The 26109-nt window shown below is 44.3% G+C and overlaps 1 long non-coding RNA gene across 1 annotated transcript; it reads left to right on the top strand.

The window, feature by feature from the left end:
* The first annotated feature begins 4722 nt into the window (after nucleotides 1-4722).
* LOC147359169 (uncharacterized) lies at nucleotides 4723-22777 on the top strand. The gene is made up of 3 exons (XR_015140181.1): nucleotides 4723-5257; nucleotides 6150-6292; nucleotides 22493-22777. It is a non-coding gene; the product is annotated as an uncharacterized LOC147359169 (long non-coding RNA).
* The last annotated feature ends 3332 nt before the right edge of the window (nucleotides 22778-26109 follow it).

Genomic DNA, 26109 nt, shown 5'->3' on the forward strand with positions numbered 1-26109 from the left:
TGGAGAAGGCAATGGCACCCCACTCCAGTACTCTTGCCTGGAAAATCCCATGGATGGAGGACCCTGGTGGGCTGCAGTCCATGGGGTTGCTAAGAGTCGGGCACGACTGAGCGACTTCACTTTCACTTTTCACTTTCATGCATTGGAGAAGGAAATGGCAACCCACTCCAGTGTTCTTGCCTGGAGAATCCCAGGGACAGGGGAGCCTGGTGGGCTGCCATCTATGGGGTCGCACAGAGTCGGACATGACTGAAGTGACTTAGCAGCAGCAGCATACACTCAATATAGGAGCACCTCAATACATAAGACAAACACTAGCAGACATAAAAGGAGAAACTGACAGTAATACAATCATAATAGGAGACATTAACACCCCACTAACACCAATGGACAGATCATCAAAACAGAAAATTAATAAGGAAACACAAGTCTCAAATGATACATAAGATGAGATGGATCTCATTGATATCTTCAAGACATTCCATCCAAATGCAGAAGAATACCCCATCTTCTCAACTGCACATGGAACATTTTCCAGGATAGATCACATCTTGGGTCACAAATCAAACTTCAGTAATTTTAAGAAAATTGAAATCATATCAAGCATCTTTTCTGAGCACAATGCTATGAGACTAGATATCAATTACAAGAAAAAAACCATAAGAAACACAAACACATGGAGATTAAACAACACATTTCTAAATAACCAACAGGTTACTGAAGAAATCAAAAAGGAAATAAAAAAATTTGTAGAAACAAATGACAATGAAAATACAACAACTCAAAACTTATGGGATGCAGCAAAAGCAATTCTAAGAGGGAAGTTTATAGCAACACAATCCTACCTCAAGAAACAAGAAAAACATCAAATAGACAACCTATCTTTATACCTAAAACAACTGGAAAAAGAAGAACAACGATTAAAAAAAAATTAGTAGAAGGAAAAAAATCATAAAGATCCAAGCAGAAATAAATGAAAAAGAAATGAAAGAAACAATAGTAAAGAACAAAATTGACAAACTTTTAGCCAGACTCATCAAGAAAAAAAAAAAGAATCAAATCAACAAAATTAGAAATGAAAAAGGAGAGATTACAACAGACAATGCAGAAATACAAAGGATTATAAGAGACTATTATGAACAACTATATGTCAATGAAATGGATAACCTGGAAGAAATGGATAGATTCCTAGAAAAGTTCAATCTTCCAAGACTGAACCAGGAAAAAATAGAAATTATGAACAACCCAATTACAAGCACTGAAATTGAAGCTGTGATCAAAAATCTCCCCCAAAAAACAAAAACCCAGGACCAGGTGGCTTCACAGGAGAATTCTATCAAACATTTAGAGAAGAGCTAATGCCTATCCTTCTAAAACTCTTTCCAAAAATTGCAGAGGAAGGAATATTTCCAAACTCATTCTACAAGGCCACCATCACCCTGATACCAAAACCAGACAAAGACAACACAAAAAAGGAAAACTACAGGCCATTATCACTGGTGAACATAAATGCAAAAATCCTGAACAAAATTTTAGCAAACAAAACTCAGCAACACATCAAAAAATTCATACACCGTGATCAAGTTGGGTTTATTCCAGGAATTCAAGGATTCTTCAATATATGCAAATCAATCAATGTGATACACCATATTGACAAATTGAAAGATAGAAACCATATAATAATCTCAATAGATGCAGAAAAAGCCTTTGACAAGATTCAGCACACATTTATGATGAAAACTCTTCAAAAAATTGGCATAGAAGGAACCTACCTTAACCTAGTGAAGGCCATATATGATAAATCTATGACAAACATTCTCAATGGTGAAAAACTGAAAGCATTCCCCCTAAGATTAGGAACAAGACAAGGGTGTCCACTTTCATCACTATTATTCAACATAGTTCTGAAAGTCCTAGCTACAGCAATCAGAGAAGAAAAAGAAGTAAAAGGAATCCGAATCAGAAAAGAAGAAGTAAGGCTTTCACTGTTTGCAGATGACATGATACTGTACACAGAAAACCCTAGAGATAGTATCAGAAAATTACTAGAGCTAATCAGTGAATTTATCAAAGTTGTAGGATTCAAAATCAATACACAAAATCAGTGCACAATACACTTGCATTTCTGTATACTAACAATGAAAAATCAGAAAAAGAAATTAAGGAATCAATCCCATTCACCATCGCAACAAAAAGAATAAAATATCTAGGGAGAAACTTACCTAAGGAGACAAAAGAACTGTACACAGAAAATTATAAGACACTGATGAAAGAAATCAAAGACAATATAAACAGATGGAGAGATATTCCATGTTCCTGGGCAGGAAGGATCAATATTGTGAAAATGACTGTACTACCAAATGCAATCTACAGATTCAATGTAATCCCTATCAAATTACCAATAGCATTTTTCACAGAACTAGGACAAAAAATTTCATAATTCATATGCAAACACAAAAGACTCTGAATAGCCAAAGCAGTCTTGAGAAAGTAGAATGGAGCTGGAGGAATCAAGCTTCCAGACTTCAGATTATACCACAAAGCTACAGTCATCAAGACAGTATGGTACGGGCACAAAAACAGAGATATAGACCAATGGAACAAGATAGAAAGCCCATAAATAAACCCATGTACCTGTGGGTACCTTATTTTTGACAAAGGAGGCAAGAATATACAATGGGGCAAAGATAGCCTCTTCAATAAATGGTGCTGGGAAAACTGGACAGGTACATGTAGAAGAATGAAATTAGAACACTTCCTAACACCATACACAAAGATAAACTCAAAATGGATTAAAGACCTAAATGTAAGACCAGAAACTATAAAACTCTTAGAGGAAAACATAGGCAAAACACTCGATGACATAAATCAAAGCAAGATCCTCTATGACCCACCTCCTAGAGTAATGGAAATAAAAACAAAAGTGAACAAGTGGGACCTGATTAAACTTAAAAGCTTTTAACTTAAAAACTTTTGCACAGCAAATATCATAAGCAAGGTGAAAAGACAACCCTCAGAATGGGAGAAAATAATAGCAAATGAAACAACTGACAAAGGATTAATTTCTAAAATATACAAGCAGCTCATAGAACTCAATACCTGAAAAACTAACAACTTAATCAAAAAGTGGGAAAAAGACCTAAACAGACATTTCTCAAAAGAAGACATACAGATGGCTAATAAACACATGAAAAGATGCTCAACATTGCTCATTATTAGAGAAATGCAAATCAAAACAAAACCACAATGAGATGTCACCTCACACCAGTCAGAATGGCATCATCAAAACATCTACAAAAAATAAATGCTGGAAAAGGTGTGGAGAAAAGGGAAAGTTCTTGCACTGTTGGTGGGAATGTAAATTGATAAAGCCACTATGGAAGACAGTATAGAGATTCCTTAAAAAACTAGGAATAAAACCACCATTTGACCCAGCAATCCCACTCCTAGGCATATACCCTGAGGAACCAAAATTGAAAAAGACACATGTATCCCATTGTTCATTGCAGTGCTATTTTCAATAGCTAGACATTGAAGCAACCTAGGTGTCCATCAACAGATGAATGGATAAATAAGTTGTGGTACATATACACAATGGAATATTACTCAGCCATAAAATGGAATGCTTTTGAGTCAGTCCTAATGAGGTGGATGAATCTAGAACCTATTATACAGAGTGAAGTGAGTCAGAGAAGGATAAATATCATCTTCTAACGCACATATACGGAATCTAGAAAAATGGTACTGAAGAATTTACTTACAGGGCAGCAATGGAGAAACAGACATAGAAAATAGACTTACGGACATGGGGAGGGGGGGGAGAGGGGAGGAGATGGTGAGATGTATGGAAAGAGTAACATGGAAACTTAGATTCAATTCAGTTCAGTTCAGTCACTCAGTTGTGTCCGACTCTTTGCGACCCCATGAATTGCAGCACGCCAGGCCTCCCTATCCATCACCAACTGGAGTTCACTCAGACTCATGTCCATTGAGTTAGTGATGCCATCCAGCCATCTCCATACGTAAAATAGATAGCCAATAGGAATTTGCTGTATGTCTCAGGAAATTCAAACAGGGGCTCTGGATCAACCTAGAGGGGTGGGATGGGGAGAGAGATGGGGAGGAGGTTCAAAAGGGAGGGGATATATGTGTACCTATGGCTGATTCATGTTGAGGTTTGACAGAAAACAAAATTCTGTAAAGCAATTATCCTTCAATAAAAAAATTAGTTAATAAAAAAGTGTTAGTCAAAAAAAATAAAGAATACTGGAGTGGATAGTCATTCCCTTACTCAGGGGATCTTCCCAACCCAGGGATCAAACCTGAGTCTCCTCCATTGCAGGTAGATAATCATAACTGTAAGTAACCATAGATGGAGTCATGGTCAGCAGTCCAAAGTCACACAGGGCTCCTTCCCAGGTTTGCTGTCTGAGAACCACTAGAACTTACTGCTGGGAAATCCTTCTTTTCCTTGTGAATAGTCACGAGTATCCTGGAAACCAGCCAAGCCTTTATAGGAAGTCTCTTGTTCTGGACTTGGAGGGACAGGGAGAGAATATTCATAGTCTGGGGTAGAAAGAGAAATAGGAAATGGTCTCATTTGCTTTGAAATCTGAAACCACATGTCAAGTGTTCAAATCATTTCAGCCAAAGTGGAGTTTTGTCTCTGTTCACTTGGCCACTGTAGGCGCATGTTGGGAGGAGGGTGGTCCATGTTTTCAGACCCAAAGCTCCTTTTCCTCTCTTATTGGTTCAGGGTTAGACCAGGAGGCCGGAAACCTGGATTTCAGCGCAGGCTGCTCTCTGGCTCCTGAAATCTTCATTGTCTTGAGTGTGGAAGTGGGGTGGAGGGAGATGGCACCACCTCCCTCTGAGCTCAGGTTGGCATGTAAATGTGCAGCACACACGTGCAGGAAGATGTGCTGCATCAGGAAGATGCAGGGGGAGAGCTGAGGCCCTTGACAGAGAGTAGCCGTGCGCAGGATCCACACAGCTTCCTTTTAAGGGGCCTGAGTGAGGGAACGGGTATGCTTCTGAGCTTGGAAAGCTCTGCAAAGGTATATTTTTGAGACTGATGCAAAATCCCAGGCAGTGACGTTCTAGTGACTCAGCCCAGTGGGCGGAAGTGATTTTAAATAATGACAGTATCAACCGTCTTCCTCCTCCTGCTCCTTCTGCCACGGAACACAAACTCTCTGGTCCTGCACCCACTGAGTCAGCTACTCTCTGCGGGCCTGAAACGCAGGCAGCGCTACACGTACGTACATCATGATGCAGCTCTCTGAGACGAGGCGGGAAAGCAACGTCCTTGTCTCCTCCCCCCAGTACCAAGCCCAGATAAACAAGGGGTGATAAAAAGGTCACCTTGTACGTTCCCCAGTTTTAAACAGACTTTTCAGAGTGAAGTGAGTTGTAATTATAGTTGCTACCATCAGAGAGGAGGGCACTTGAGTTAATTAGAAAGGGAGGCCACCCAATTTCGGTTAGAAATTGGTAGTATTTTAGAGAGAAAGAAACTGCAGTAATTGGATGGGGGCAGCTTACAGATGTCTTTCAGACAGAACAATAGGGGGATCGGCTTGGGAAAGAGGACGCAGGTCATGGCCAGGTTTGCAGCTTGTGAGTTTCTCCATGACCAGCACAGAGATGGACTCATGGACCCCAAAACGTGCCCAGTCTCAGTGTCCTGGTGACGCTGGCCAGTATCCTGGTCACCTCTGGTGACCCCGGGGCCTCTGGAGGCAAGGGGCCAGTCAAGGATTTTGCTGGGGCTTTGGAAGGATGTCAGAGACTCTCAAGCTAGCAGCAGGAGGAAAAAGGAGGGTGGTTTCTTAGAAGAGACCAACCTCAAGAATAAAAATGAGCTGGAGATGGAAAAGATGGGAACCAAAGCGAACACTCAGCACGGAGGCTGTCGCAGGAGTTGGGTGCAGGGGTGGGAGTCTTGGGTTCATCCCTCACCTCGCTCACCCCAGACTCTGAGGCTCTGAACTGGGAGATGCATGATTGTAAGGAACAAATATTCACTGGGTACTGTCAGGACAAATGCTGATTAAAGTAAGAGGTTCCATCCCCCCTGTTTAAAAATAATGGAAGAGATTTCCCTCTTTTACTTTGAGCACTGACTTCAGAAAACTTGTCATTGTCAGGATCTGCTCTCTTCTTTGAAAGACCTAAATCCTTTTGAAGACTAGATTGGCATTTTGTCCCTTTTATGACCCAGGGATGTCTTCATCAGGCACCTCTTTGAAATGTGAATGCCAAGGGAGATGACACCTGTCTCCCAGCATAGGTGAGTTGCAAAACACCCTCCTGTCATGAAGTATAAGTTTGTTTTTCCTTTGGATAAAGTCATGTAGGTTACACAGATGGTTACCCCAATTACCAGGTAAAGTTAGGATGAGCTGTGTGTGACCGGTGGTGCTGGCAAGTCCCCTGACTTCAGGACTAGTGGGGTTTATCCTGAGAACCTGTATGTAATGGGTTGCATCTGCATGGCTCTCTAAAAGGGTGAGATTTCTTTCTGCTTCTGTAATTCTTGATGGATTGTCTGTGCAGTGCCTCACATTGTGGTTCAGTGCTTATTCAATAACAAAACCAATTTTGTTCTCTACTACATTTGGGAAGAGAATTTCTGGGTTGGGAGAAGATTTTGCCTTTAACTTCCCTGGTGGCTCAGATGATAAAGAATCTGCCTGCAATGTGGGAGACCCAGATTTGGTCTCTGGGTGGGGAAGCTTTCCTGGAGAAGGGAATGGCTACCCATTCCAGTATTGTTGGCTGGAGAATCCCATGAACAAGAGGAGCCTGGCAGGCTGGATTGCATGGCGTCACCAGGAGTTGGGCACCACTGATTGGCTAATGCTCTCACTTTCATACTTCCCCAAAGAGTACCTACCATATATGTGGTATGTGCCTGACCTCCTGAATTAAGTCCATATTTCTAAGTACAGTCTACACTGCTTGGCTTTTTATAGCTGAAGTTCTCTCAATTGAGCTAACATTTTCCAAGGGATGATCTTAAAGCTCAGTGAAGGATCAGATATTCATTTGTGGTGGTTTCAGAAGGTAAGAGACTTGTCCAGGCTCATGACAACTGGAGAGAAACAAGGGATTGTTAAATTCCTGGACTCCAGGACTCTCCACTGCCATATCACCCATCCCTAGAAGCCCACATTGTTTGGATTGTCACTGTATTGCACTCTTATATAATTTCTTTTATAGTCACTTGCAATATTCAAATTTTCCCCCAAGTTCCTGATCATGGTCTGCTTCATCATGTTTGATGAATTCTTAAAAAAAAAAAAAAGCAGTTTGATCCTCTTCTAGGTAAGTGTGTGAGAGAAATGAGTGCATATTTCCATGGAATGACTTGTACATCCCTGTTTGTAGCAGTTTTATTCATGAGAACCAAAACCTGGACACAACCCAAACGCCTATCCACAGGTGAGTAGAGAAGACAATTGTGATCTTTCTGTACAAGGAGTCCTGCTGAGCCATTAGAATAAATAAATGATACATGTGAGTCCTTAGTGAGTCTCAGAAACATAGCCCCAAAAACACTATATGCTTTTCACTTAGGTGAAATTCTATAATAAGCCAAACTAATCTATAGTGAGAGAAAGCATCTCAGTGGTTGCCTGGATGGAAGTAGATAAGATTGACTGCAGATGAGAATGAGGGAACTTTGGGTGATGGTGGATATGTTTTATGTCTTGATTAGGATGGTGGTTGCACAAGTGTATCCATTTATCAAAATAACCCGAATACCTAAAATCAGTTCAGTACAGTTGCTAAATTGTGTCCGACTCTTTGCGACCCCATGGACTGCAGCATGCCAGGCTTCCCTGTCCATCTCCCAGAGTTTGCCCAAACTCATGTCTATCAAGTTGGTGATGCCATCCAGCCATCTCCTCTGTCGTCCCCTTCTCCACTTGCCTTCAATCTTTCCCAGCATCAGGGTCTTTTCCAGGGAATCAGTTCTTCCCATCACGTGGCTGAAAATGTTCATTCCTTCCAATGAATATTCAGGGCTGATTTACTTTAGGATTGACTGGTTTGATCTCCTTGCTGTCCTAGGAACTCTCAAGAGTCTTCTCCAAACCACAATTCAAAAGCATCAGTTCTTTGGTTCTCAGCTTTCTTTATGGTCCAACTCTCACATCCATATATGACTACTGGAAAAACCATAGCTTTGACTGTATGGAACTAAAATAGGCATTGGAAAAGATCCTGATGCTGGGAAAGATTGAAGGCAGGAGCAGAAGGGGTTGACAGAGGATGAGACAGTTGGATGGCATCACTGACTTGATGGACCTGAGTTTGAGCAAGTTCCAGTAACTGGTGATGGACAGGGAAGCCTGGCATGCTGCAGTCCATGGGATCGCAAAGAGTCGGACATGACTGACTGACTGAACTGAACTGAATTATATATAACATACACTTCAGTCAGGTTTCTTCAGGGAAAAATCATTTTCCCTTTTATGCACAAAATTTGAAATTTAAAAAGATGCAGTTTTCTGAATCAGTCAAGGTGACCTGGTCCCTATGAAGATGGGAGCACGGCCCTCCTGCAGGGCCCTCTGAATATGTCACAGGCTTACAAGGGCATTAATGTTATCCTAGTCTCCAGTCTCTGAGAAGTAAACAGGGGCCTGGCTCGCAATGACGCTCAGCTGGGAGGGAGGGGTGTGTTCCCAGATCCCTTCTCTGGGGAAAGCCTGCCCTGTCAGAATAAAGCGCAGCCCACAGCTAGAAGGGTTGTTGATGAATCATGAGGCTTTTATAGGACTGAAAGTGCTGTGATTCACATGTGTCAGAGTTGATGGGAAAATTAAGGGCTCCCTTCCCCAAAGAGGGGGGATAGCGAACTCTTTCTTTAAATATTACATTTCTTTAGATAAAAAACTAAGTCGCTTCAGCTCCTCCCCACTGATTCATTCGCGAGAAATACCTGTCAGGTTTTATGTCTGGTGAAGTCAGATCCTTTCTCTGAACAAGGTAGTGTAGGGTGAGGGGGATCACCTAACTCTTGTTAGTGTTTATTTAATGTAGAGAGAAAACCCACTCTTGGTCACTCAAGCCATCACTCCTGCTAGGTGAAGGCAGGGACGTCGTCCTTCTCTGACCGGGTTACCAGCCTCAGTCAAGGGTCGGGCAGAAGAAGATGGGCCAGAATGGTAATTCAGTGATTTAAATAGACATCGTGAAGCCGGACAATATCTCTAGGATCCCATTCTGATATCTGGGCTTCTCTGGTGGCTCAGACAGTAAGGAATCTGCTGCAGTGCAGGAGACTGGGTTTGATCCCTGGGTCAGGAAGATCCCCTGGAGAAGGAAATGGAAACCCACTCCAGTAAACTTACCTGGGAAATCCCATGGACAGAGGAGCCTGGTGGGCTACAGTCTATGAGGTCACAAAGAGTCAGACACGGCTGAGCAACTAATGCTTTCAGAGAGATTATTAGAGGCCTTTGTGCATTCATCAAATTTCCATCTGTCTTTTTTTTTTAATTAAAAAATTTTGTGGAGAGGGTCACTGTGCTGAGTCTTTGGGGCTCCTTGGGCTTTCTTTCGTTGCAGTGAGCTAGAGGGGCTACTCTCTAGCTGCAGTGCCTGGGCTTCTCAGTGCGGTGGCTTCTCTTGCTGTGGAACACAGGCTCTACAGTGCCTGGACTCGGTGGTTGTGACCTGTGGCTCTAGAATGCGGGCTCAGTGGTTATGGAGAATGGGCTTAGTTGCTCCAAGGCATGTGGGGTCTTCATTCCCTGACCAGGGATTGAACTCGTGTCCCCTGCATTGGCAGCTGGCAGGTGGATTCTTAACCACTGGGCCACCAGGGAAGTCCTCCATCTGTGTGAAGTGTGGGCTTCCATGAAGGTGTGGAGGGAAGAAAGTAACAGCAGAGATCTGACTGATGCATCTGTGAGTCCAAGGAACACCAAGGACTTCTAGCTGTCCCCAGGAGCAGCAGGCAACAGGTTCAGCCTCAGAGCACCAGAACAAACCAGCCCGGCGGACAACCTGATTCAGGCTTCTAGCCTTTAGAACTCTGAGAGAATACATCTCAGTTGTTTCAGCACCCAGTTAGTGGTACTTTGTTCTGGTAGCCCTGGGAAGTGAATACAGGAGGCCTAGCAGGAGAACGAGCTTCGTGCGTCCTAAGAAAGGGCAAAAGGCCAACGTGGCTGGAGGTGCTGGGTGAGGAGAAGGCCATCATGGTCTGCTCTGGCTGGGCTGCGGGCTACAGTGACCAGTATGCTGGTGACTGCCCCCAGGGGGCCTTCGGGGCATCTTTTCAGGGTCTTGTCACAGAAAGAACATTCAGATTGAGTCACAGGAGCTGGGTTCAGCCTCCCCTCCCTCTGCGTGGAGCCATGTAACTCACATTTCTGCTTTCACTGTCTGTAACACAAGAAGATGCTCATGACATGCTTGGTCAGTCCATCTCTCAGGGTGTTAGCTGGAAACAGCAGATACTATTGGAAAGTCTGCTGTGAACCACGTACCAGGATTTTAGATGTAACTAACTACTCCTGTAGGTTCTGAGTTTCATCAGAGACCTGCCCCGCTGCCCCCAACCCCTGCAACAAAGGGAAACAAAAATATGGAGCTGCCTGTCTAGGCCTTACTAAGATATTGTGAAGTCAGTGTTGAGACCGTTAATTCATCACCTGCTTGGAGACTACCTAAGACAAGGCTGGGGCACCCAGTAAGAGACAGGTGGGGAGGTGCTGTCAAGGGTGAGAGCTGTACAGGAATGGGAGGTGGTGCTTTTCCCTTCACACCTCTGACTGTCTCTACCCCACCCCCCCATCCCCACAAGAGTGCTAAGTCACTCCAGTCATGTTCAACTCTGTGCAACTCCATGGACTGTAGCCCTCCATGCTCCTCTGTCCATGGGATTTCCCAGGCAAGAATACTGGACTGGGTTGCCATGCCCTTCTCCAGAGGACCTTTCCAATCTAGAAATGGAACCAGCGTCTCTTACGTCTCCTGCATTGACAGGCAGGCTCTTAACCAATTGTGCCACTTGGCATGGCTCGAAGGAAGACAAGTGAAATTCTGAGGCTTCAGAAGGCCTGCAGAGAGCTCAACAGGTACCCTCTGGAGTTGGAGGAACAAAGGGACTGATGCCTGAGCCACATTTCAAGCCACAGAGGCAGAGCCTGGTTGGAGTGGCCCCCTAGGGTGGTGGGACAAGGAGAGGGGTGCATGGCAGTGAGCTGAACTCAGGAATGTGGGCTCAGGAGCGAGTTTCCATGGTGGCGGGAGGACCTGCAAAAGTGCGCTGGCGTGGAGTTACCTTGAAAGGGACTCAGCCCCAAAGGATGACCTGCAAGGCAATGTGACCCCAGCAGAGACTCAGGGTGGGGTGGGCGGCAGAAGCCAAGGCTGGGGGCTAAGTGGGCATCTTGAGGAACAGCACGAATGTCAAATATGTCCCCGCAGAGGGATCTCCTCGGGACTGCAGAAGCTCCCCAAGGTAGAGAGTAAGCTCATGGGAGGGACACCCCTACCACCACCCCAGGCACTGGTTTTGGGGCCCTGCACTGATCAAGCGCTCTCCTGGAGTGCCCTGTCCCCTCTCCATGCTCCAAGTCTGGAGGGGCCGGAAGGGGATTTGAGCAGGGGAGGAACGGGGGAGATGTCCACCGTGTTCCTCCTCCCTTATTTTGAGTTTCTTAGCCCGAGTCAAGCCTGAGTTGTAACTTGGATATGGAGTTATAGCCTTGAGGTAGACTGAACTGGACTTCCCAGTACCTGCAAAGGGAGACTATTCAGTAATAAATACAATGACTGGAAAAGCTCTGGGACTTGACCTGGAATTCATCTGGGGACAGAGAAAAACAACTTTACCAGGAGTTGCTTAAAAAAGTAGTGGCCTGAAAGAGTCAAGATGTTTTTCTCTTTTTTTGGTTAACATCTTTTGATTTTTAATTGGAGAATAATTGCTTTAAAATGTTGTGTTGGGTTCTGCCACACAGCATTGTGAAATTAGCCAAAAGTATACATATATCCCCTCCTTGAACCTCAGTTTGACCAACCTCTCCCATCCCACCTCTCTAGGTTGTCACAGAGAACCGAGCTGAGCTCAGTGCTATATAGCAAAGCCCCACTAGCTCTCTGTTTTACCTACGATAATGTATATGTTTCATTGCTACTCAATTCATCCCACCTCTTCTTCCCCTAAAGCTGTCTTTCTGTTTATACCATACTGAATCTTACTCTTTTAACAAAGAGCTTATAGTTAGATAAGTTAACCTTAGAACCTCATTTCCTGAGCATAAAAGGGTCAACAGAGCCCACTCTCTTTACTGTAGATAAATAAGCATTCACATAAGGGACATGTATTTTTTTTTTAATTTTTATTGAATAGTTGGTTTACAATGTGTTAATTTCAGGTGTACACCAAAGTGAATCAATTATACCTATACATATATCCACTCTTTTTTAGACTCTTTTCCCAAATAGGCCATTACAGAGTATTGAGTAGAGTTTGCTGTGGTATATAGTGGGTCCTCGTGTACATGCATGCGTGCTCAGTCACTCAATTGTATCTGACTCTTTGTGACCTCATGGACTGTAGCCTGCCAGGCTCCTCTGTCCATGGAAGTCTCTGAGCAAGAATCCTGGAGTGGGTTTCCTCGGCCCCCTTCCTCAACTGTCCCTTTTTTAAATTCCTTTGACAACACCCTAGTCACTCATTTGGCACTTGAGTCCTGTCACCTGTCTATGGTTCATTGATTTTTTTTTTCTGTATCAATACTGACTTGGACTAGACCATAAACCCTTCTTCAAGATAGGGGTCTTGCTTTGAATATTTCATGACATGAGTCTTTGTTCACCTTCGGGGACTTCACAGTCAGCCAGGGAAGATTAGTGAGTAAAGAGAAAGCTCTGGGCCATATATGGATGGTTTGGGGCCATGCCTTGGCCGTCCATCCTCCTCCACCTTCTTCTCTTAGAAACCGTCCCCTATCTGAGAGGTTGCCTCCTCTCAACCTCAGAGATGGCACCTGTGGTCTAGGCCTCATGTACTAACATCCTGAACTCGTTTCCCCATCCACAGCGAGTGGACGTGTGACTTATTAGTGAGCTTGCTGAGGAACCTGGTTTCCTGCTGAACTTGAACCTGGAGCAGTGGAGGCAGGAGCTGCTGTAGTCAGGATGCCTCCAATGCCTGAGCCTATACCTTCTACTCAGATTCTGGTCTGGGCTGAATTGTCTATCAACCAATAGAAAATACAGAGAGGTGTTATGAGAGAGGGGTGTTATGGAGTCACATATGATTAAATGTCACACATATGTATATGTATGTGTGTATATGTGTGTGTGATGGCTTTTAGGAGGCAGTGACACCTGAACCAAACCTGGAAGGACCGGCAGGAGTAACTAGAGCTGTTCCAGGCAGACAGTAGCAGGTTTGTACTTTGAACCTGACATCGAAGCAGGTCCAGGGCCTCCACGTTGCATTCCAGTACTTCCCCAAACATCTGTGGAGGCAAAAATGCTTTCAGGGGATATTACTAGATAGATGTGCAGAGAAACAACTGTGGACAAAATTCCTGAGAACAAAATCACTCCACTTCCTGCACGCCAGGTTTTTCTGAGCCTTTAATCTGTTAGTGTGCATCCAACAACAGAATGCTTTGCTTGCAGAGCACAAATGATGCTCTGTCTTGAACACTTTTGGAAAGTTTATGAAGTGCACTTCTCCCTGAGGTGTGGAGTAATAAATCATTCGGCAACACTCAGATCCCACCATCCTGGGTCTAATTGGCTCCCCAATTGTAAAACCAAATTACATGGCACCCAAGACAATATAAACACACTCGATTGGGCAAACAATGGCTTGATGGATGACTGTAGACTTATCGAGAGTTCCCGCATATTTCAGCCTTTCTCTGTTTCGCGTATGAATGACTCTCAACCAGCATTATTCTGCAGTTCTTTGGAATACAGTTTAGATGGCTGGGACCAGTGCAATGTGCTATGAGGATGTTGTGAATATTGGCTTAGTGGAACCCTCCAAGAAATGAAGCCATTTTTATTAGTGAGGCCATGGGCATTTGCAGAGACCCTGGATGGACAGGCAATGGCAGGAATGGGGAGTTGGGATTTCAACAGGGAGTTGAAAGTGAAAGTAGCTCACTTGTATCCAACTTTTACTACCCCATGGACTATACAGTCCATGGAATTCTCCAGGCCAGAATACTGGAGTAGCCTTTCTCTTCTCCAGGGGATCTTCCCAACCCAGGGATCAAACCTAAGTCTCCTGCATTGCAGGAGGATTCCTTACCAGCTGAGTCAAAAGGGAAGCCCAAGAAGGCAATAATGAGGTGTATTTTAGAAAGCCCATTCTTAGGGCGAGGGAATTTAAAGTGGGAGTGTTCCCAGAGACAAACTAGTTGTTAGCAAGCTATTTCCGTAGTGGGGCAGAAATCATTTAGGTGCTGACCTAGGGGCTTCCCTGGTGGCTCAGATGGTAAAGAATCTGCCCATAATGTGGTAGATCCAGGTTCAATCCCTGGGTTGGGAAGATCTCCTGGAGAAGGGAATGGCTACCCACTCCACTCCAGTATTCTTGCTTGAAGAATTTCGTGGACAGTGGAGCCTGGCGGGCTACAGTTCGTGGGGTTGCAAAGAGTCAGGCATGACTGAGCAACTCACATTATGGGAGTGGAGGTGTCATGGGACTGGAAGGAAGACATGATGACCTGAGAAACATTTAGGAGGTAGACCTGGGTCTGAAGCAGCTGTGGGGGGTGAGAGCAGGGGTTAGTGGGTGGGAGGATGATCCATGACTCCTGGTTTGTTCAAACAGAGTGAACAGCTCTGGCCCTGCAGTTCTCAGACAGCCTAGCAAAGAGGAAGCAACACAGAATAGAGCTCAGTTTGCATCCTGGCACTGTCAACTACTCAGTGGTATGGTTTGTGCAAGTAAGTTCATAACTTCAAGCCTTGGTTTCTTCACCTGTGAAATGGGATGATACCATCTCGCCAGTATAAAGTGACTGGCACATAGTTGATGCTTAAGAAGAGGAAGCTACAGTTCCTGAGACAGAGGACCCATTGAAGGAGAAAGACAATAAGTTTCATTTTAGAAGCACTGCACTGGAGGTGACTTGGGCAGCCACATGGCCGTGTTCAGTAGGAGAGTGGATGTACAGGTATAGAACTTAAGAGAGACATCTGGGCTGAAGAGAGAAACCGGGGGCCATCAAGCTTTTGGAATTAGACCAAGGGAAGGAAGGGACTTCCCAGGTGGCGCTAGTGGTAAAGAATCTGCCTGACAATCCAGGAGACATAAGAGATGCAGGTTTAATCCCTGGGTCAGGAAGACCTCCTGGAGGAGGAAATGGCAACCCACTCCAGTAATCTTGCCTGGAGAATCCCATGGACAGAAGAGCCTGGTGGGCTATGGTCTATCGTATCACAAAAAGTCAGATATGACTGAAGCAACTTCACACACGCATACCCAAGAGAAGGAAGTAAATGAGAATAACCTGAGATTGTATGGGGAGAGGAAAATGAAGGTTCTGAAAGAGAACCTTGGGAGTGTTGTCATTCGGGAGGTGAGAAGGAGGAGGGTCGGTAAAAAGACTTGTCATGATGAGGAATCAGAAGGAGGCAAGCTGGAGTCTGAAGACCTGGGTTTGAGTCTCAGCTCCATCATTTACTGGCTGTGTGACCCCAGGCAACTCTCTAAGCCTCAGTTTTCTTATCTGTAAAATGGAAATTTAACCCATACTGCCTACCTCAGTGGACTTTGGTGAGTTAAGGTTCGTGAATTTTTTTTTTTTTCATGAAATTGTTTTTTAAGCTAAAAGCCTTATAAGTGGTTCCATGTGATCAGGTTTCCCCTATAGACTGAATCATCCTGGGCCTAAAAACAAGATAACTTCAAGAGGATCTTGGCAGGAGGTGAGGCTGGCCACACTCACTTGGCAGGAATTACAGCCCAAGAAAATGTCTCCTGGGCAGTTCCGGGGTTCCCGGACAGGGGGTACCACCCAGCAGTCTCTTTTGCTCTGAGCAAGGGGTCTGCACCTCATTCTGAGAAAACGAACCCTTATACACAGGCCTCTCACACCCTCTCCCCCTTGACCCCATCACCCTGGCTACACCTGGGGGGACTAGGAGTGGGCCATGCTCCTGGGGCAGCTGGCTGGCCAGCAGCTCCCCAAGCCTGCCCTGCCCTCTCCTGTGTGGAGGTCTGGACTCAGGAGCACCGAGGGAGCCCAACACCACTGACGGCCTTGGCGACAGAGGGAGGGTAGCTCCTGGCATACCTCCCTGCTGATGGGGGTGAGGGTACTGGGGCAGGGCTTCTCTGCCTCCTGCTTCTCCGGCTGTTTGTTTCTTTTCTCAGTAAACCCCTGCTCGACAAGGCAACCTGAGAGTGCTGATGTGTCTTGCAGCTTAAAGCAGCCCAACTGTCGAGGGAGAGTCTCAAGATCTCTCCAGAGGCAGTGGGAGTTTGCTCAGAGCAATGCACTCCAGCTACTCGAGGAATGGAAACATGGCTCAGTCTATTGCTGGGGACTGTAAACAAGGTCATGGCACCTCCGAGCAGCAATCAACACTGCAGCTGGAAACAGAGCAGGGAAGTTCTCTCTGTGCCTCCATGGAGGGATCCACAGGACGCCTCCCCAAGTGAAAGGTGTGAGGTTCAGAACAGTGTGTATAATCTATCACTTACATAGCAAAATGCAATCCATAAACTATGCTGGGAATATCACACATAGTCTAATGACATTGGTTGTCTATGAGGAGGGGAGCCATGGTGAGAGAAAGAATTCTCTCTGTAAGAACGGTAATAACTTAAAAAAAATTTTTTTTAATGTATGTATTTAATTGGAGGATGATTACTTTTCAATATTGTGATGGCTTTTGCCATACAGCTTGAATCTTGAAATCACCTACTTAAATAATCATGTCAGAGAAAAGTTTTTAAGACATGGCCAATGACGTTGAGCCATCCTGGGTTCGAGTTTGGCTCCATAACTTATTGCTGTGTGATACTGAACAAATTATTCCACCTCTTTGAACTCATTTTTCTCATCTGTGAAATAATAACATGAATACCTCCGGATAGGGCTGTTGTAATACTTCGCCCTGCCTGGCATGTAGTAGCCATTCGACTTTGGTTTGTCTATTGCTGTCATTGCCAGTCGCCCAATGAGGCACTTTCCCTTTTCCTCTTAGCCTCAAGACACTTTCCACTTTCCTCCTCAACTTCCTCGCTCCTTAACCTACAAAACTTCAAAGCAGCACTTCTGTTTGCATTTTTGCTCTGCCCCCTCCCCCCATACTCCCTGGTAGCTCAGTCAGTGAAAAATCTGCCTGTAGTCCAAAAGACCTGGGTTTGATCCCTGGGTTGCAAAGATACCCTGCAGAAGGAAATGGCAAACCACTTAAGTATCCTTGCTGGAAAATCCCATGGACAGAGGAGCCTGGTGGGCTGCAGTCCTCTGCTGTACCCAAATTAGCTCTTCTATATATGATGTATATATATTTCTATATACGATGTAGTTGTTTTACAGCAGGAATTGGGGATGGGGCACAAGAGGATTGAATTCACATATTAGCAGTGGAAGTCCTTTTATTTTCAAATGTAGATGTTCTTATTTCTGTGAGATAAAAGGGTAACAGATGCATTGTGAGAGTGACTCCATCAAGCACAGGCAGCTTGGCACTGCACACCGTAGGAGGGTTGAAGGAACACGCCTGGTTATAGCGTGTGCATGTGTTACTGCTCAGCCAACGGCCAGTGTATTGCATTGTTTTTTCTGCTCTGGGTATCTCGTTGAGGCCTGACAAGAGGAGAAGCAGGGTCATGGCTGATCCCACAATTCTATTTGTGTCTGCATCTGTCTTTTCCTCCCCTCTCATTTCCATGAAGGAGGTATCCCTTCCATATCAAAGCCCACCCTGACCCTGTGGTTTAGATTCCACACCTCTAATTTTCTCAGGGACCTTGTTCCCTTGGAATCCTGCTTCTGCAGCAGTTCAAAGGCTGTTCAGGGTACAGTGGTGACCCTGCAGATATAATTCCTTTTTCAACCGAGAATTCCAGTGCCTGAGGCCCAGAGCAGGTAAGAGGTGGAGGTGGGATTCAGATGAGGTTGCCTGACACTGCTCCACAGGTGCGTGATGCTTGGTCCTGTCCGACTCTTTGCAACCCTGTGGACTGGAGCCCGTCAGGCTCCTTTGTCCATGGGATTCTCTAGGCAAGAATACTGGAATGCATAGCCGTTTCCTTCTCCAGGGGATCTTCTCAACCCAGGGATTGAACCCACGTCTCCTGTGTCTACTGCATCGGTAGGTGGATTCTTTGGCACCGAGCCACATGGGAAGCCTTACTTTTTCAACAGCTTTCAACCAATTGTCCTTGTTTTAATGCTAGTTTCTAGCCCCTTTGCCTTACCCCACTTTTCCAGGTGCCACCACTTCCTAAGACTTTGAAGATGTAAACTGTGTTGGTTTTAAGTTTTTTCACTGCTGGCTTCAAAGTCAGCTTTCTTCAGTCTGCTCAATCAGTTAAAACTTATCTAAATGGTTTCCAGCTCTCAAATTTTTGTTGTTAGTTTATTCTGTCCCTTACTCACCATCCTTATGGGTTTATGTTAAACACAATCACTTTATCATTGTTTTTGTGGGTTTCCAGGAGGAAAACGAGATGCCTATGTTCTCTTGCTCATTAACCCTCTACTCTGGCTCTGAGTCCACCCCTTTACTGATGTCACTCAGACCAAGTTCACCAGTGACCTTCATGTTCTCAAATGAAGTGAGCTGCCTCTCACCCTTGATTACACAATGTCTCAGTATCCTTAGTTAACACTGAATACTCTCACATATGTACTACATTTACAACGGAAAACCAGCAAGGACCTCCTGTATAGCACAGGGAACTCTGTTCAATGTTATGTAGCAGCCTGGATGGGAGGGAAGTTTGGGGGAGAATGGACATACATGTGTGTATGGCTGAGTCCCTTTGCTGTCCACCTGAAATTGTCACAACATTGTTAATCGGTTATATTCCAATATAAATAAAAAGTTGAAAATGAAATAGAGGGCTTCTCTGGTGGCTCAGTGGTAAAGAATCCCCCTGCCAATTCAGGAGATATAGGAGATGAGGGTTCAATCCCTGAGTTGGGAAGATCTCTTGAAGGAAGAAATAGCAACCCATTCCAGTTTCTTGCCTGGAAATTTCATGAACAGAGGAGCCTTGTGGGTTACAGTCCATGGGGTCCCAAAGAGTCAGACATGACTGAGTGACTGAGTACACACACCCACACTTTCCCTAAATCTTCCTCCCAAGAGGCTTCTCAGCCTCTCAAGCAAATAGAGCCCACCTGAGCCTATGTCCAATAGGTTAGATACATTTGGACAATTTTGCTTTACCCTGCTCCCCACCACCATTACCTACTTTTCAAACATTCTGTAATCATTTCAGGTCTTGCCTTTTCCCTCTAAAATGTCTGCCTACATTTTAGGGACCAAAAAAAAAAAAAAAGCACTGTTCTTTCTGTATGGAGGTTATTAGTAAATACACTTTAAAAAATCCTAAATTTCTATTCTTATTTGAGGTGCTTTGAAACCACCTGCTGTCTGCTCTGTGTGCTGCAGCAATTCTCAGATTCTTCGGTGAGCTGCTTACTGGTAGCTGAGAACCTGAAATTCACATCAATTCATTCAGCCTTCTGAGAGAATCTATCAGGAGGTAAAATCAATAATGCAGATAATTCAAACGTTCTACCAGCCCACACATAATTTCTACTAGCTTGTTTCTCCCCAGCGCTGCCAGGATAACACCCTATGCAACACAGATAATAAACAAAATCAAATTACTGCTCTCATATTCGTGGCTTGTTCCTGGGTTTGCTCATATGGTTGTTTATGAGGGAGTTCTAAACTGTAGAGGGAGTATTTTTCACCTTATTTCCAGTAACTATTCTACTTTGCTCAATTCTAAATAGGATTACTCACAGAATAGACACTGCTTGGAATTGGAAAATTTCTCCCAAGGTCTTTATTAATCTTCATTTTTCTCCCGTGGACAATAGGAGAGCACGCGTAGTTTTCCTACAATGGAATTGCCCTTGGAGAAGACCTTGCAGGCACTTCACCCAGGGCTATGACATGTGCAGCTGTTTGTGGGTCACCAGCCCAGGAGAACAGCTCTCAAATGGGAAATCAGCATGATGATCAATGCGTGTGTGGACTTGGGTGTCATAAAGGCCTGGGTTTAAATCTTAGTGTTGGTACTATGGTTGACACCGATTAAGACTTGACCTCTCTAGGTCTCAGTGTTCTCATCGTGACACTGGGGCTTTTAATGGCACCTAACTTTTGGCGTTGCTATGAGGAGTAAATGAGTTAATCCATGTTGAAAGTGCTTAGTATATAGAGATTGGGACATACAGAGAGTGAAAGTGAAAGTGTTAGTTGCTTAATCATGTCTGACTCTTTACCCACCCCATGGATTATAGCCTATGTCCATGGAATTCTCCAGGCAAGAATACTGGAGTGGGTTGCCATTCCCTTCTCCAAGGGATCTTCCTGACCCGGGGATGGAACCTGGGTATTCTGCATTGCAGGTGGATTCTTTGTATCTGAGCCCCCAGGGGGGCCATCATTAGTCACAGGAGCTGGGTGGAGGATTGCTGCTCCCCTGAGTATAGCTGTTCTAGCCTGGACGCCATCCGTGTGCACCCAAGGGCCATCTGATCCACCGTCCATCAGAAAGATCTTCTTGTGGGGATGGACGCCCTCCAGTGTGCCTTGTCCATTTCCATGGTCACCTCTGGGTGCAAAAGGCAGCTGCATCTGTGCAGAAATCTGTGAGCTCTCTGCCTCTCTGGCCAGAGGTGGAAATGGAAAGAAAGGGAGAAGGGCCTCTGTACTTGTGGAGCCTGCTGGGGGCTAACTTGGCTTGTCCCCACTCTTTTTCTGCTCTCAGGATGCCAGGGCTTTAAGGACATTGTGAAAGAGCAAGTCCGGGTAGCAATGTCAACAGCAGGACAGAAAGAAGACCCGGTGGTCCCAGTCAAGGAATAACAATGATAAGAATAAAACATGTTTAAAGATTAAAATCATAGATGCCACCTATTGAAGACTTCCTGTATGTTAGGACTTGTGTTCAGAACTCTGCATGCACCATTCCCTTCTCCTACTGTGAGGCAGGCACCATGCTTTTCCATGTCATAGATGAGACTAAGACACAGAAAGGTGCCTATGGTCTTGCAGTTAGTAAGTATCAAAGCCAGAATTTGAACACCGGTTTTCTTGAGGGGAAAATGCACAAAACATTCTAAATTATTGGTTTACCTATCCCCCAGCTGATGCAAGGGCTCAAGGAAACACGTGTCCAAGGATGTTCATTGCAGATGTTTGCACAATGTCCCTAGTGTGTCCATCAGCAGGGGAATGAATGAACCAAGGTTGGAATACTCTGTGGCTATTAAAAAGATGACATGATTTGGGCTTCCCTGGTGACTCAGACAATAAAGAACCTGCAATGCAGGAGATCCAGATTTGATCCCTGGGTCAGTAAGATCTCCTGGAGAAGGGAATGGCAACCCACTCCTGTGTTCTTGCTTGGAGAATCAGCATGGATACAGGAGCCTGGCGGGTTACAGTCCATGGGGTCGCAAAGAGTCGGACACGACTGAGCTAGTAAGCACAAGCGCAGTACAGGCAAAGACAGATGAAGCTCCGCCGCCCTCAACCGGCAGTGCACCAGGAGCTTCAAGCATCTGAACAATTTCTGCCTGCAAAACGCCCGGTGCACTGCCTCGGCTTCTTTTCCATCAGCTCCAGAGCTGCCAACTCTCTGGGGAGACAATGCTTTCTCCAGATGACTACAAATGAAAGACCTGATTCTCTGCCTGCTCTTTTTTTTTCCCTTCTCCTATAATCAGGAAGTCATGTTTTTCATTTAGGATAAGGCAATTATTTTTCTGCTGATGAAGACTAGCAGAAAGCAAATTGAGCCTCATTTCCACATTAATGTTATGAGGACTGAATTGAGAGATGACCTGACTTCCGGGGTCTCGCTCCCTCCCTCTTCTGGATCTATACTTTATCTAACAAAGGCATGAAACACAACAGCTGCCACCAAAATGGCATGGACAGTGTAAATGACCATGATCCTTTGTTCCTCACCTGGGAAATGATGAACAGAAGTCAGCATCTGCTGCCCTGGGCTCTGCTGTCGTGTGGACTAAATGTATATATAGGTCTAGTTAATGGCCTGCCCCACCGGAAGGAGCAGTGTAATATATATGAAAATCAATTTGTATTTTTTTCACTTGCCTGGAACTCATTGTTTGTTTGGTCTAACTGAATAGGCAAGCAAATCTTTGCAAAGGGAAATGAATAAGAAACAGCAGCTTTCTTTAGTGATGGGAAGTCCAGGTCAACTGTCATATGATTAAACAAATAGCAAACAAAAATGGTCTTAAAGTGCTTTCTTTTCTTTCAGAGAAAGAATCTCAATGATCTGGTCTACTGTGTACAACATGAACATTTCTGAGAACCTTCGAGAGCCCCAGGAAGCAAGTTGCCTTCATGGGTCAAGATCAGAGCTGAGGAAAACATTCTGTTCCACATCTTGAGCTTTGCCTTAGAAACCCAAGCCCCGCGCTCTGGGCTCCCAGCATTGTAAACTAGCAACCTTTGTTCAAAAGCCTCAGCCAAAATGTATTCCCTCTGTTTCAGTTCTCTTTTCACCAGATCATGTTCTTAAAGGTGTCTGCCAAGACTCAAACCACTCTTGAGATTTATATGCTGTCAAAACTTTCATGGGTTCCAGGTGAAGGCACACTTAGAGAGAGGTGATGCATGGAAATGGGACCATTTGTCTGAATAGAGCACTATTCAAATCCATAGAAAACGTTCTTTCTCCAAACTCAGGAAGAAGTTGCATTCTGTCCTTCCTTTCTTCTAAAGAGAATTAAGAGTCTGTGTGTCTTGACTAAAATGTCCAGGATCTAATCTTTCTCTTCCTGACATTTAGAGTAACCTTTGATGAATTACTCAACCTTTCCTCATTTGAGATGAAGAGGAAGTGCAGAGGACAATTATTAATTCAGCCACTACAATGTTAGAAGACATAGATAATGATGACTCTAAAGGTCCTTAAAAATATGTAATGCTAGGTGGATACTTAATCAAAACCTTCTCTGGGTTTTCAAAAGTCTCTTTGGAATTAGTTCTGTGTGAATATGCCTCTCTGGATCTATTCTCATCTCCAGTTGAGTACCCCTCCTTTCAAACTCTCATGATCTACAATTTGAAGTTGTTCTGACAAAAAAATCACCTGCCCACTGCATCATCACCAGATTTTCCTCTCCAGGCCATTTCCAGAAGAATGGGTCTCATATTCCTTTGTGAGAGAACAAACTGGTTATTCCTTACATCTTATCAACAAGCGGTACTTTACAGAAAGGAAGTGTAATGAAATCAGAAGCTTGGAAATACATGTAATGGCTTTGTCTCATGTTTTTACTTGGGGTATAATAAAGTGCCACAGACATTAATCCAGGCACTGAGATAGCTTCTGAAGACATTAAAACAACTTGCTAAGTTTCTTTAGAATTAACCCAAAGGAGCAGACCTTTCCTCTCATGAGAATTATTTGGTTTAAAGATTAGTGGAGGGAAAATTTATAGTGTTTTACTTCACGTTTCATTTCCTGTATAAATGTTTTGTGGTACCATATTTAATTGCTTTCTTCCCCCACCCACCCCCAAATTCTCTTTCACCTTTTCTAGCCTCTTCCACCAAGTCAAAAACTCATGTCTCCCTTTGCCAAAAATTTCAGTTTCCCTTTCTTGTTTCCACTCTAATTGTCATGTTTACCCCATCATCTGCATCACCTAAATTCCAGGTGCACTGCGCCCTTCCCACAGGGCACGAAGTCATTCTTCAACCGGGAGGGATGCACGAACTGGCCCACGTCAAATGATCAAATGACACTTGCTGGTTATTCACCCAGATGCAGGGAACAGACTCAGATTTTGTGCTCTGGGACACTAATCCCGAGCTCTCTTACTTTAGAACAAAATTACAATTCGTAGATTGAGGATGTGTCAGCCAGCCAAGACTGGGGATTAGGAGGTGTGCTCAGTGGAATGCTTTAATACCCGCCAGAGGGAGGGCAGGGACCAGAGTTCTGGTTTGTTCCACTCACTCTGGAGCAGTGGGGTGCTAGTAAATGGTGCCCAAGAGACTGACCTGGAGTCTGCACCCGAAGGCCAGAATTACTGTTGCTACTGCTGTTCATCTGTATTACTTTTTCACTTGGCAAAATGGAAACTTCTAAGGCAATGAATCTATCTTTACTCATTTTCAGATGACTGATCCTGGTGGGAGGTTTGCCCTGGATCCTGACTTTCTCACGAAAGGTCTTCTTTCCTTGACTCTTCACAGTGGGCCAGAGCCTTGTGATACTGGGCCAGAAATGTGACCTGGAGGTAGAATGGATTTGGGTCCTCAAGCTCTCTGCTCTGGTTTCCATAGAAATGAGTGTGTGTGGGAGGAGGGGTGAGGGGAATAACCACTACAAGAGGTCTTAAAGGTCTTAGAGACTTTATTTTGAGAATCCCATCATGTAACACATGATGTAATATTCAGCAAAAGTGGATTTTTTTTTTGCATTTTTAAAAGAAAACTTTATTGAAGTGTGTTCTTATCACACACACATACAAATAATTGTATTCTTACCTTGTTATTCCAATTGAAAGCTGAAAGTTGGAGGGGGCGGAGTACAGGAATTGTCTCCTCTATCTACTCATGACAGAGGGGGCGGAGTACAGGAATTGTCTCCTCTATCTACTCATGACAGACTGGTCACTGAACCCTTTAGTGGAGATGGCTGTCGATTGAAAAAAAAAGCACAACCTTAAAGTTGAGAATTATGTGTTTCTTTTGGTGGACAAAACAGAGGACTTACGCCCAGAAGACAGCCCCTCAGATAGCTCTGAGGGACTGCTCTGAATAGATAAGGTAGAGGCCAGGTAGAGGTAAGGTAGGGATTTTTGCAACAAAAACAAGGTGGTAGGAATATCAAAAGATTACTGTTAATTAAAGAAAACCAGGCATCTCAAGTTAATGAATTTAGCGCTCTTCTATATATGCACAGATGTAAGAGTTTGGAGTCACTGGAATCATGCCTTTGCATCTTAACTATCTGGGGCCAGTATCCTGCTTTCCTCAATCCTAAATCCCCTCTGGGTGCACAGTTTGTGGCTGCAGTGGATGATGGCTTGATGGTTGCAACGTCCTTTATTTGCTTATACAGTAGGCAACATTTGTAATCCACAGCTGGATGCCAATGACTTGCAGTGTCTGCCTTTCTGCATTAGTTACACTTTGCGCCAGTAGACTGGTAGCCTGCTCTACTTCCATCACTTTTCTCTTGATACTCACACCCTAGTAAAGTACTTTGTTAATTTACTGCAGACATCTCCAGAGTGGCATTGCTCTTTTTGTGGCAAAAAGGTCAGGACAAATGGAGGAAAGGTTAAAACACACTTTGAAATTTTTTGAACATTGAGGATTTGGTCAGAACATGATTTGGGTAACTCATGTAAAATTATTTTTCTGTGAAAATTCAGCAAAAGTTTTCTGAAGGCATAATTGACTTCATTGATCTGGGTGACTTTGGCTAAGACTTTCCAGTTCCCTGTTGCAATCATACCCACTTAAAAATAATGCATTTTTGTGGTTGTTGTTTTTAAACTTGATGGAAAAAGATGACTAATTCGTGGCAGTTGAGTTCCAGATTCTGAACAGAGGGTTTAACATAATTTATTACACTTTACATAGTGACATTTAATTTATTACAGTTATTCTTGAAGTTTGGGGAGAAAATTCAATACCAATTGGAAAGCTGTAATTAAAAGAGCATGGAGGAGCAGGGGCACTTCAGTTGTGTCCACATCTCGGTGACTCTGTGGACTCTGTGTAGCCCGCCAGGCTCCTCTGTTCATGAGATTCTTCAGGCAAGAGTACTGGAGTGGGTTGCCATGCCCTTATTCTCCAGGGGATATTCCTGATCCAGAAATCAAACTCGAATCTCTTAGCTCTCCTGCATTG

This window comes from Bos grunniens, chromosome 14, assembly GCF_055505025.1.
Source record: "Bos grunniens cultivar Pamir isolate PY7600 chromosome 14, Bosgru_T2T1.0, whole genome shotgun sequence".
NCBI lineage: Eukaryota > Metazoa > Chordata > Mammalia > Artiodactyla > Bovidae > Bos > Bos grunniens.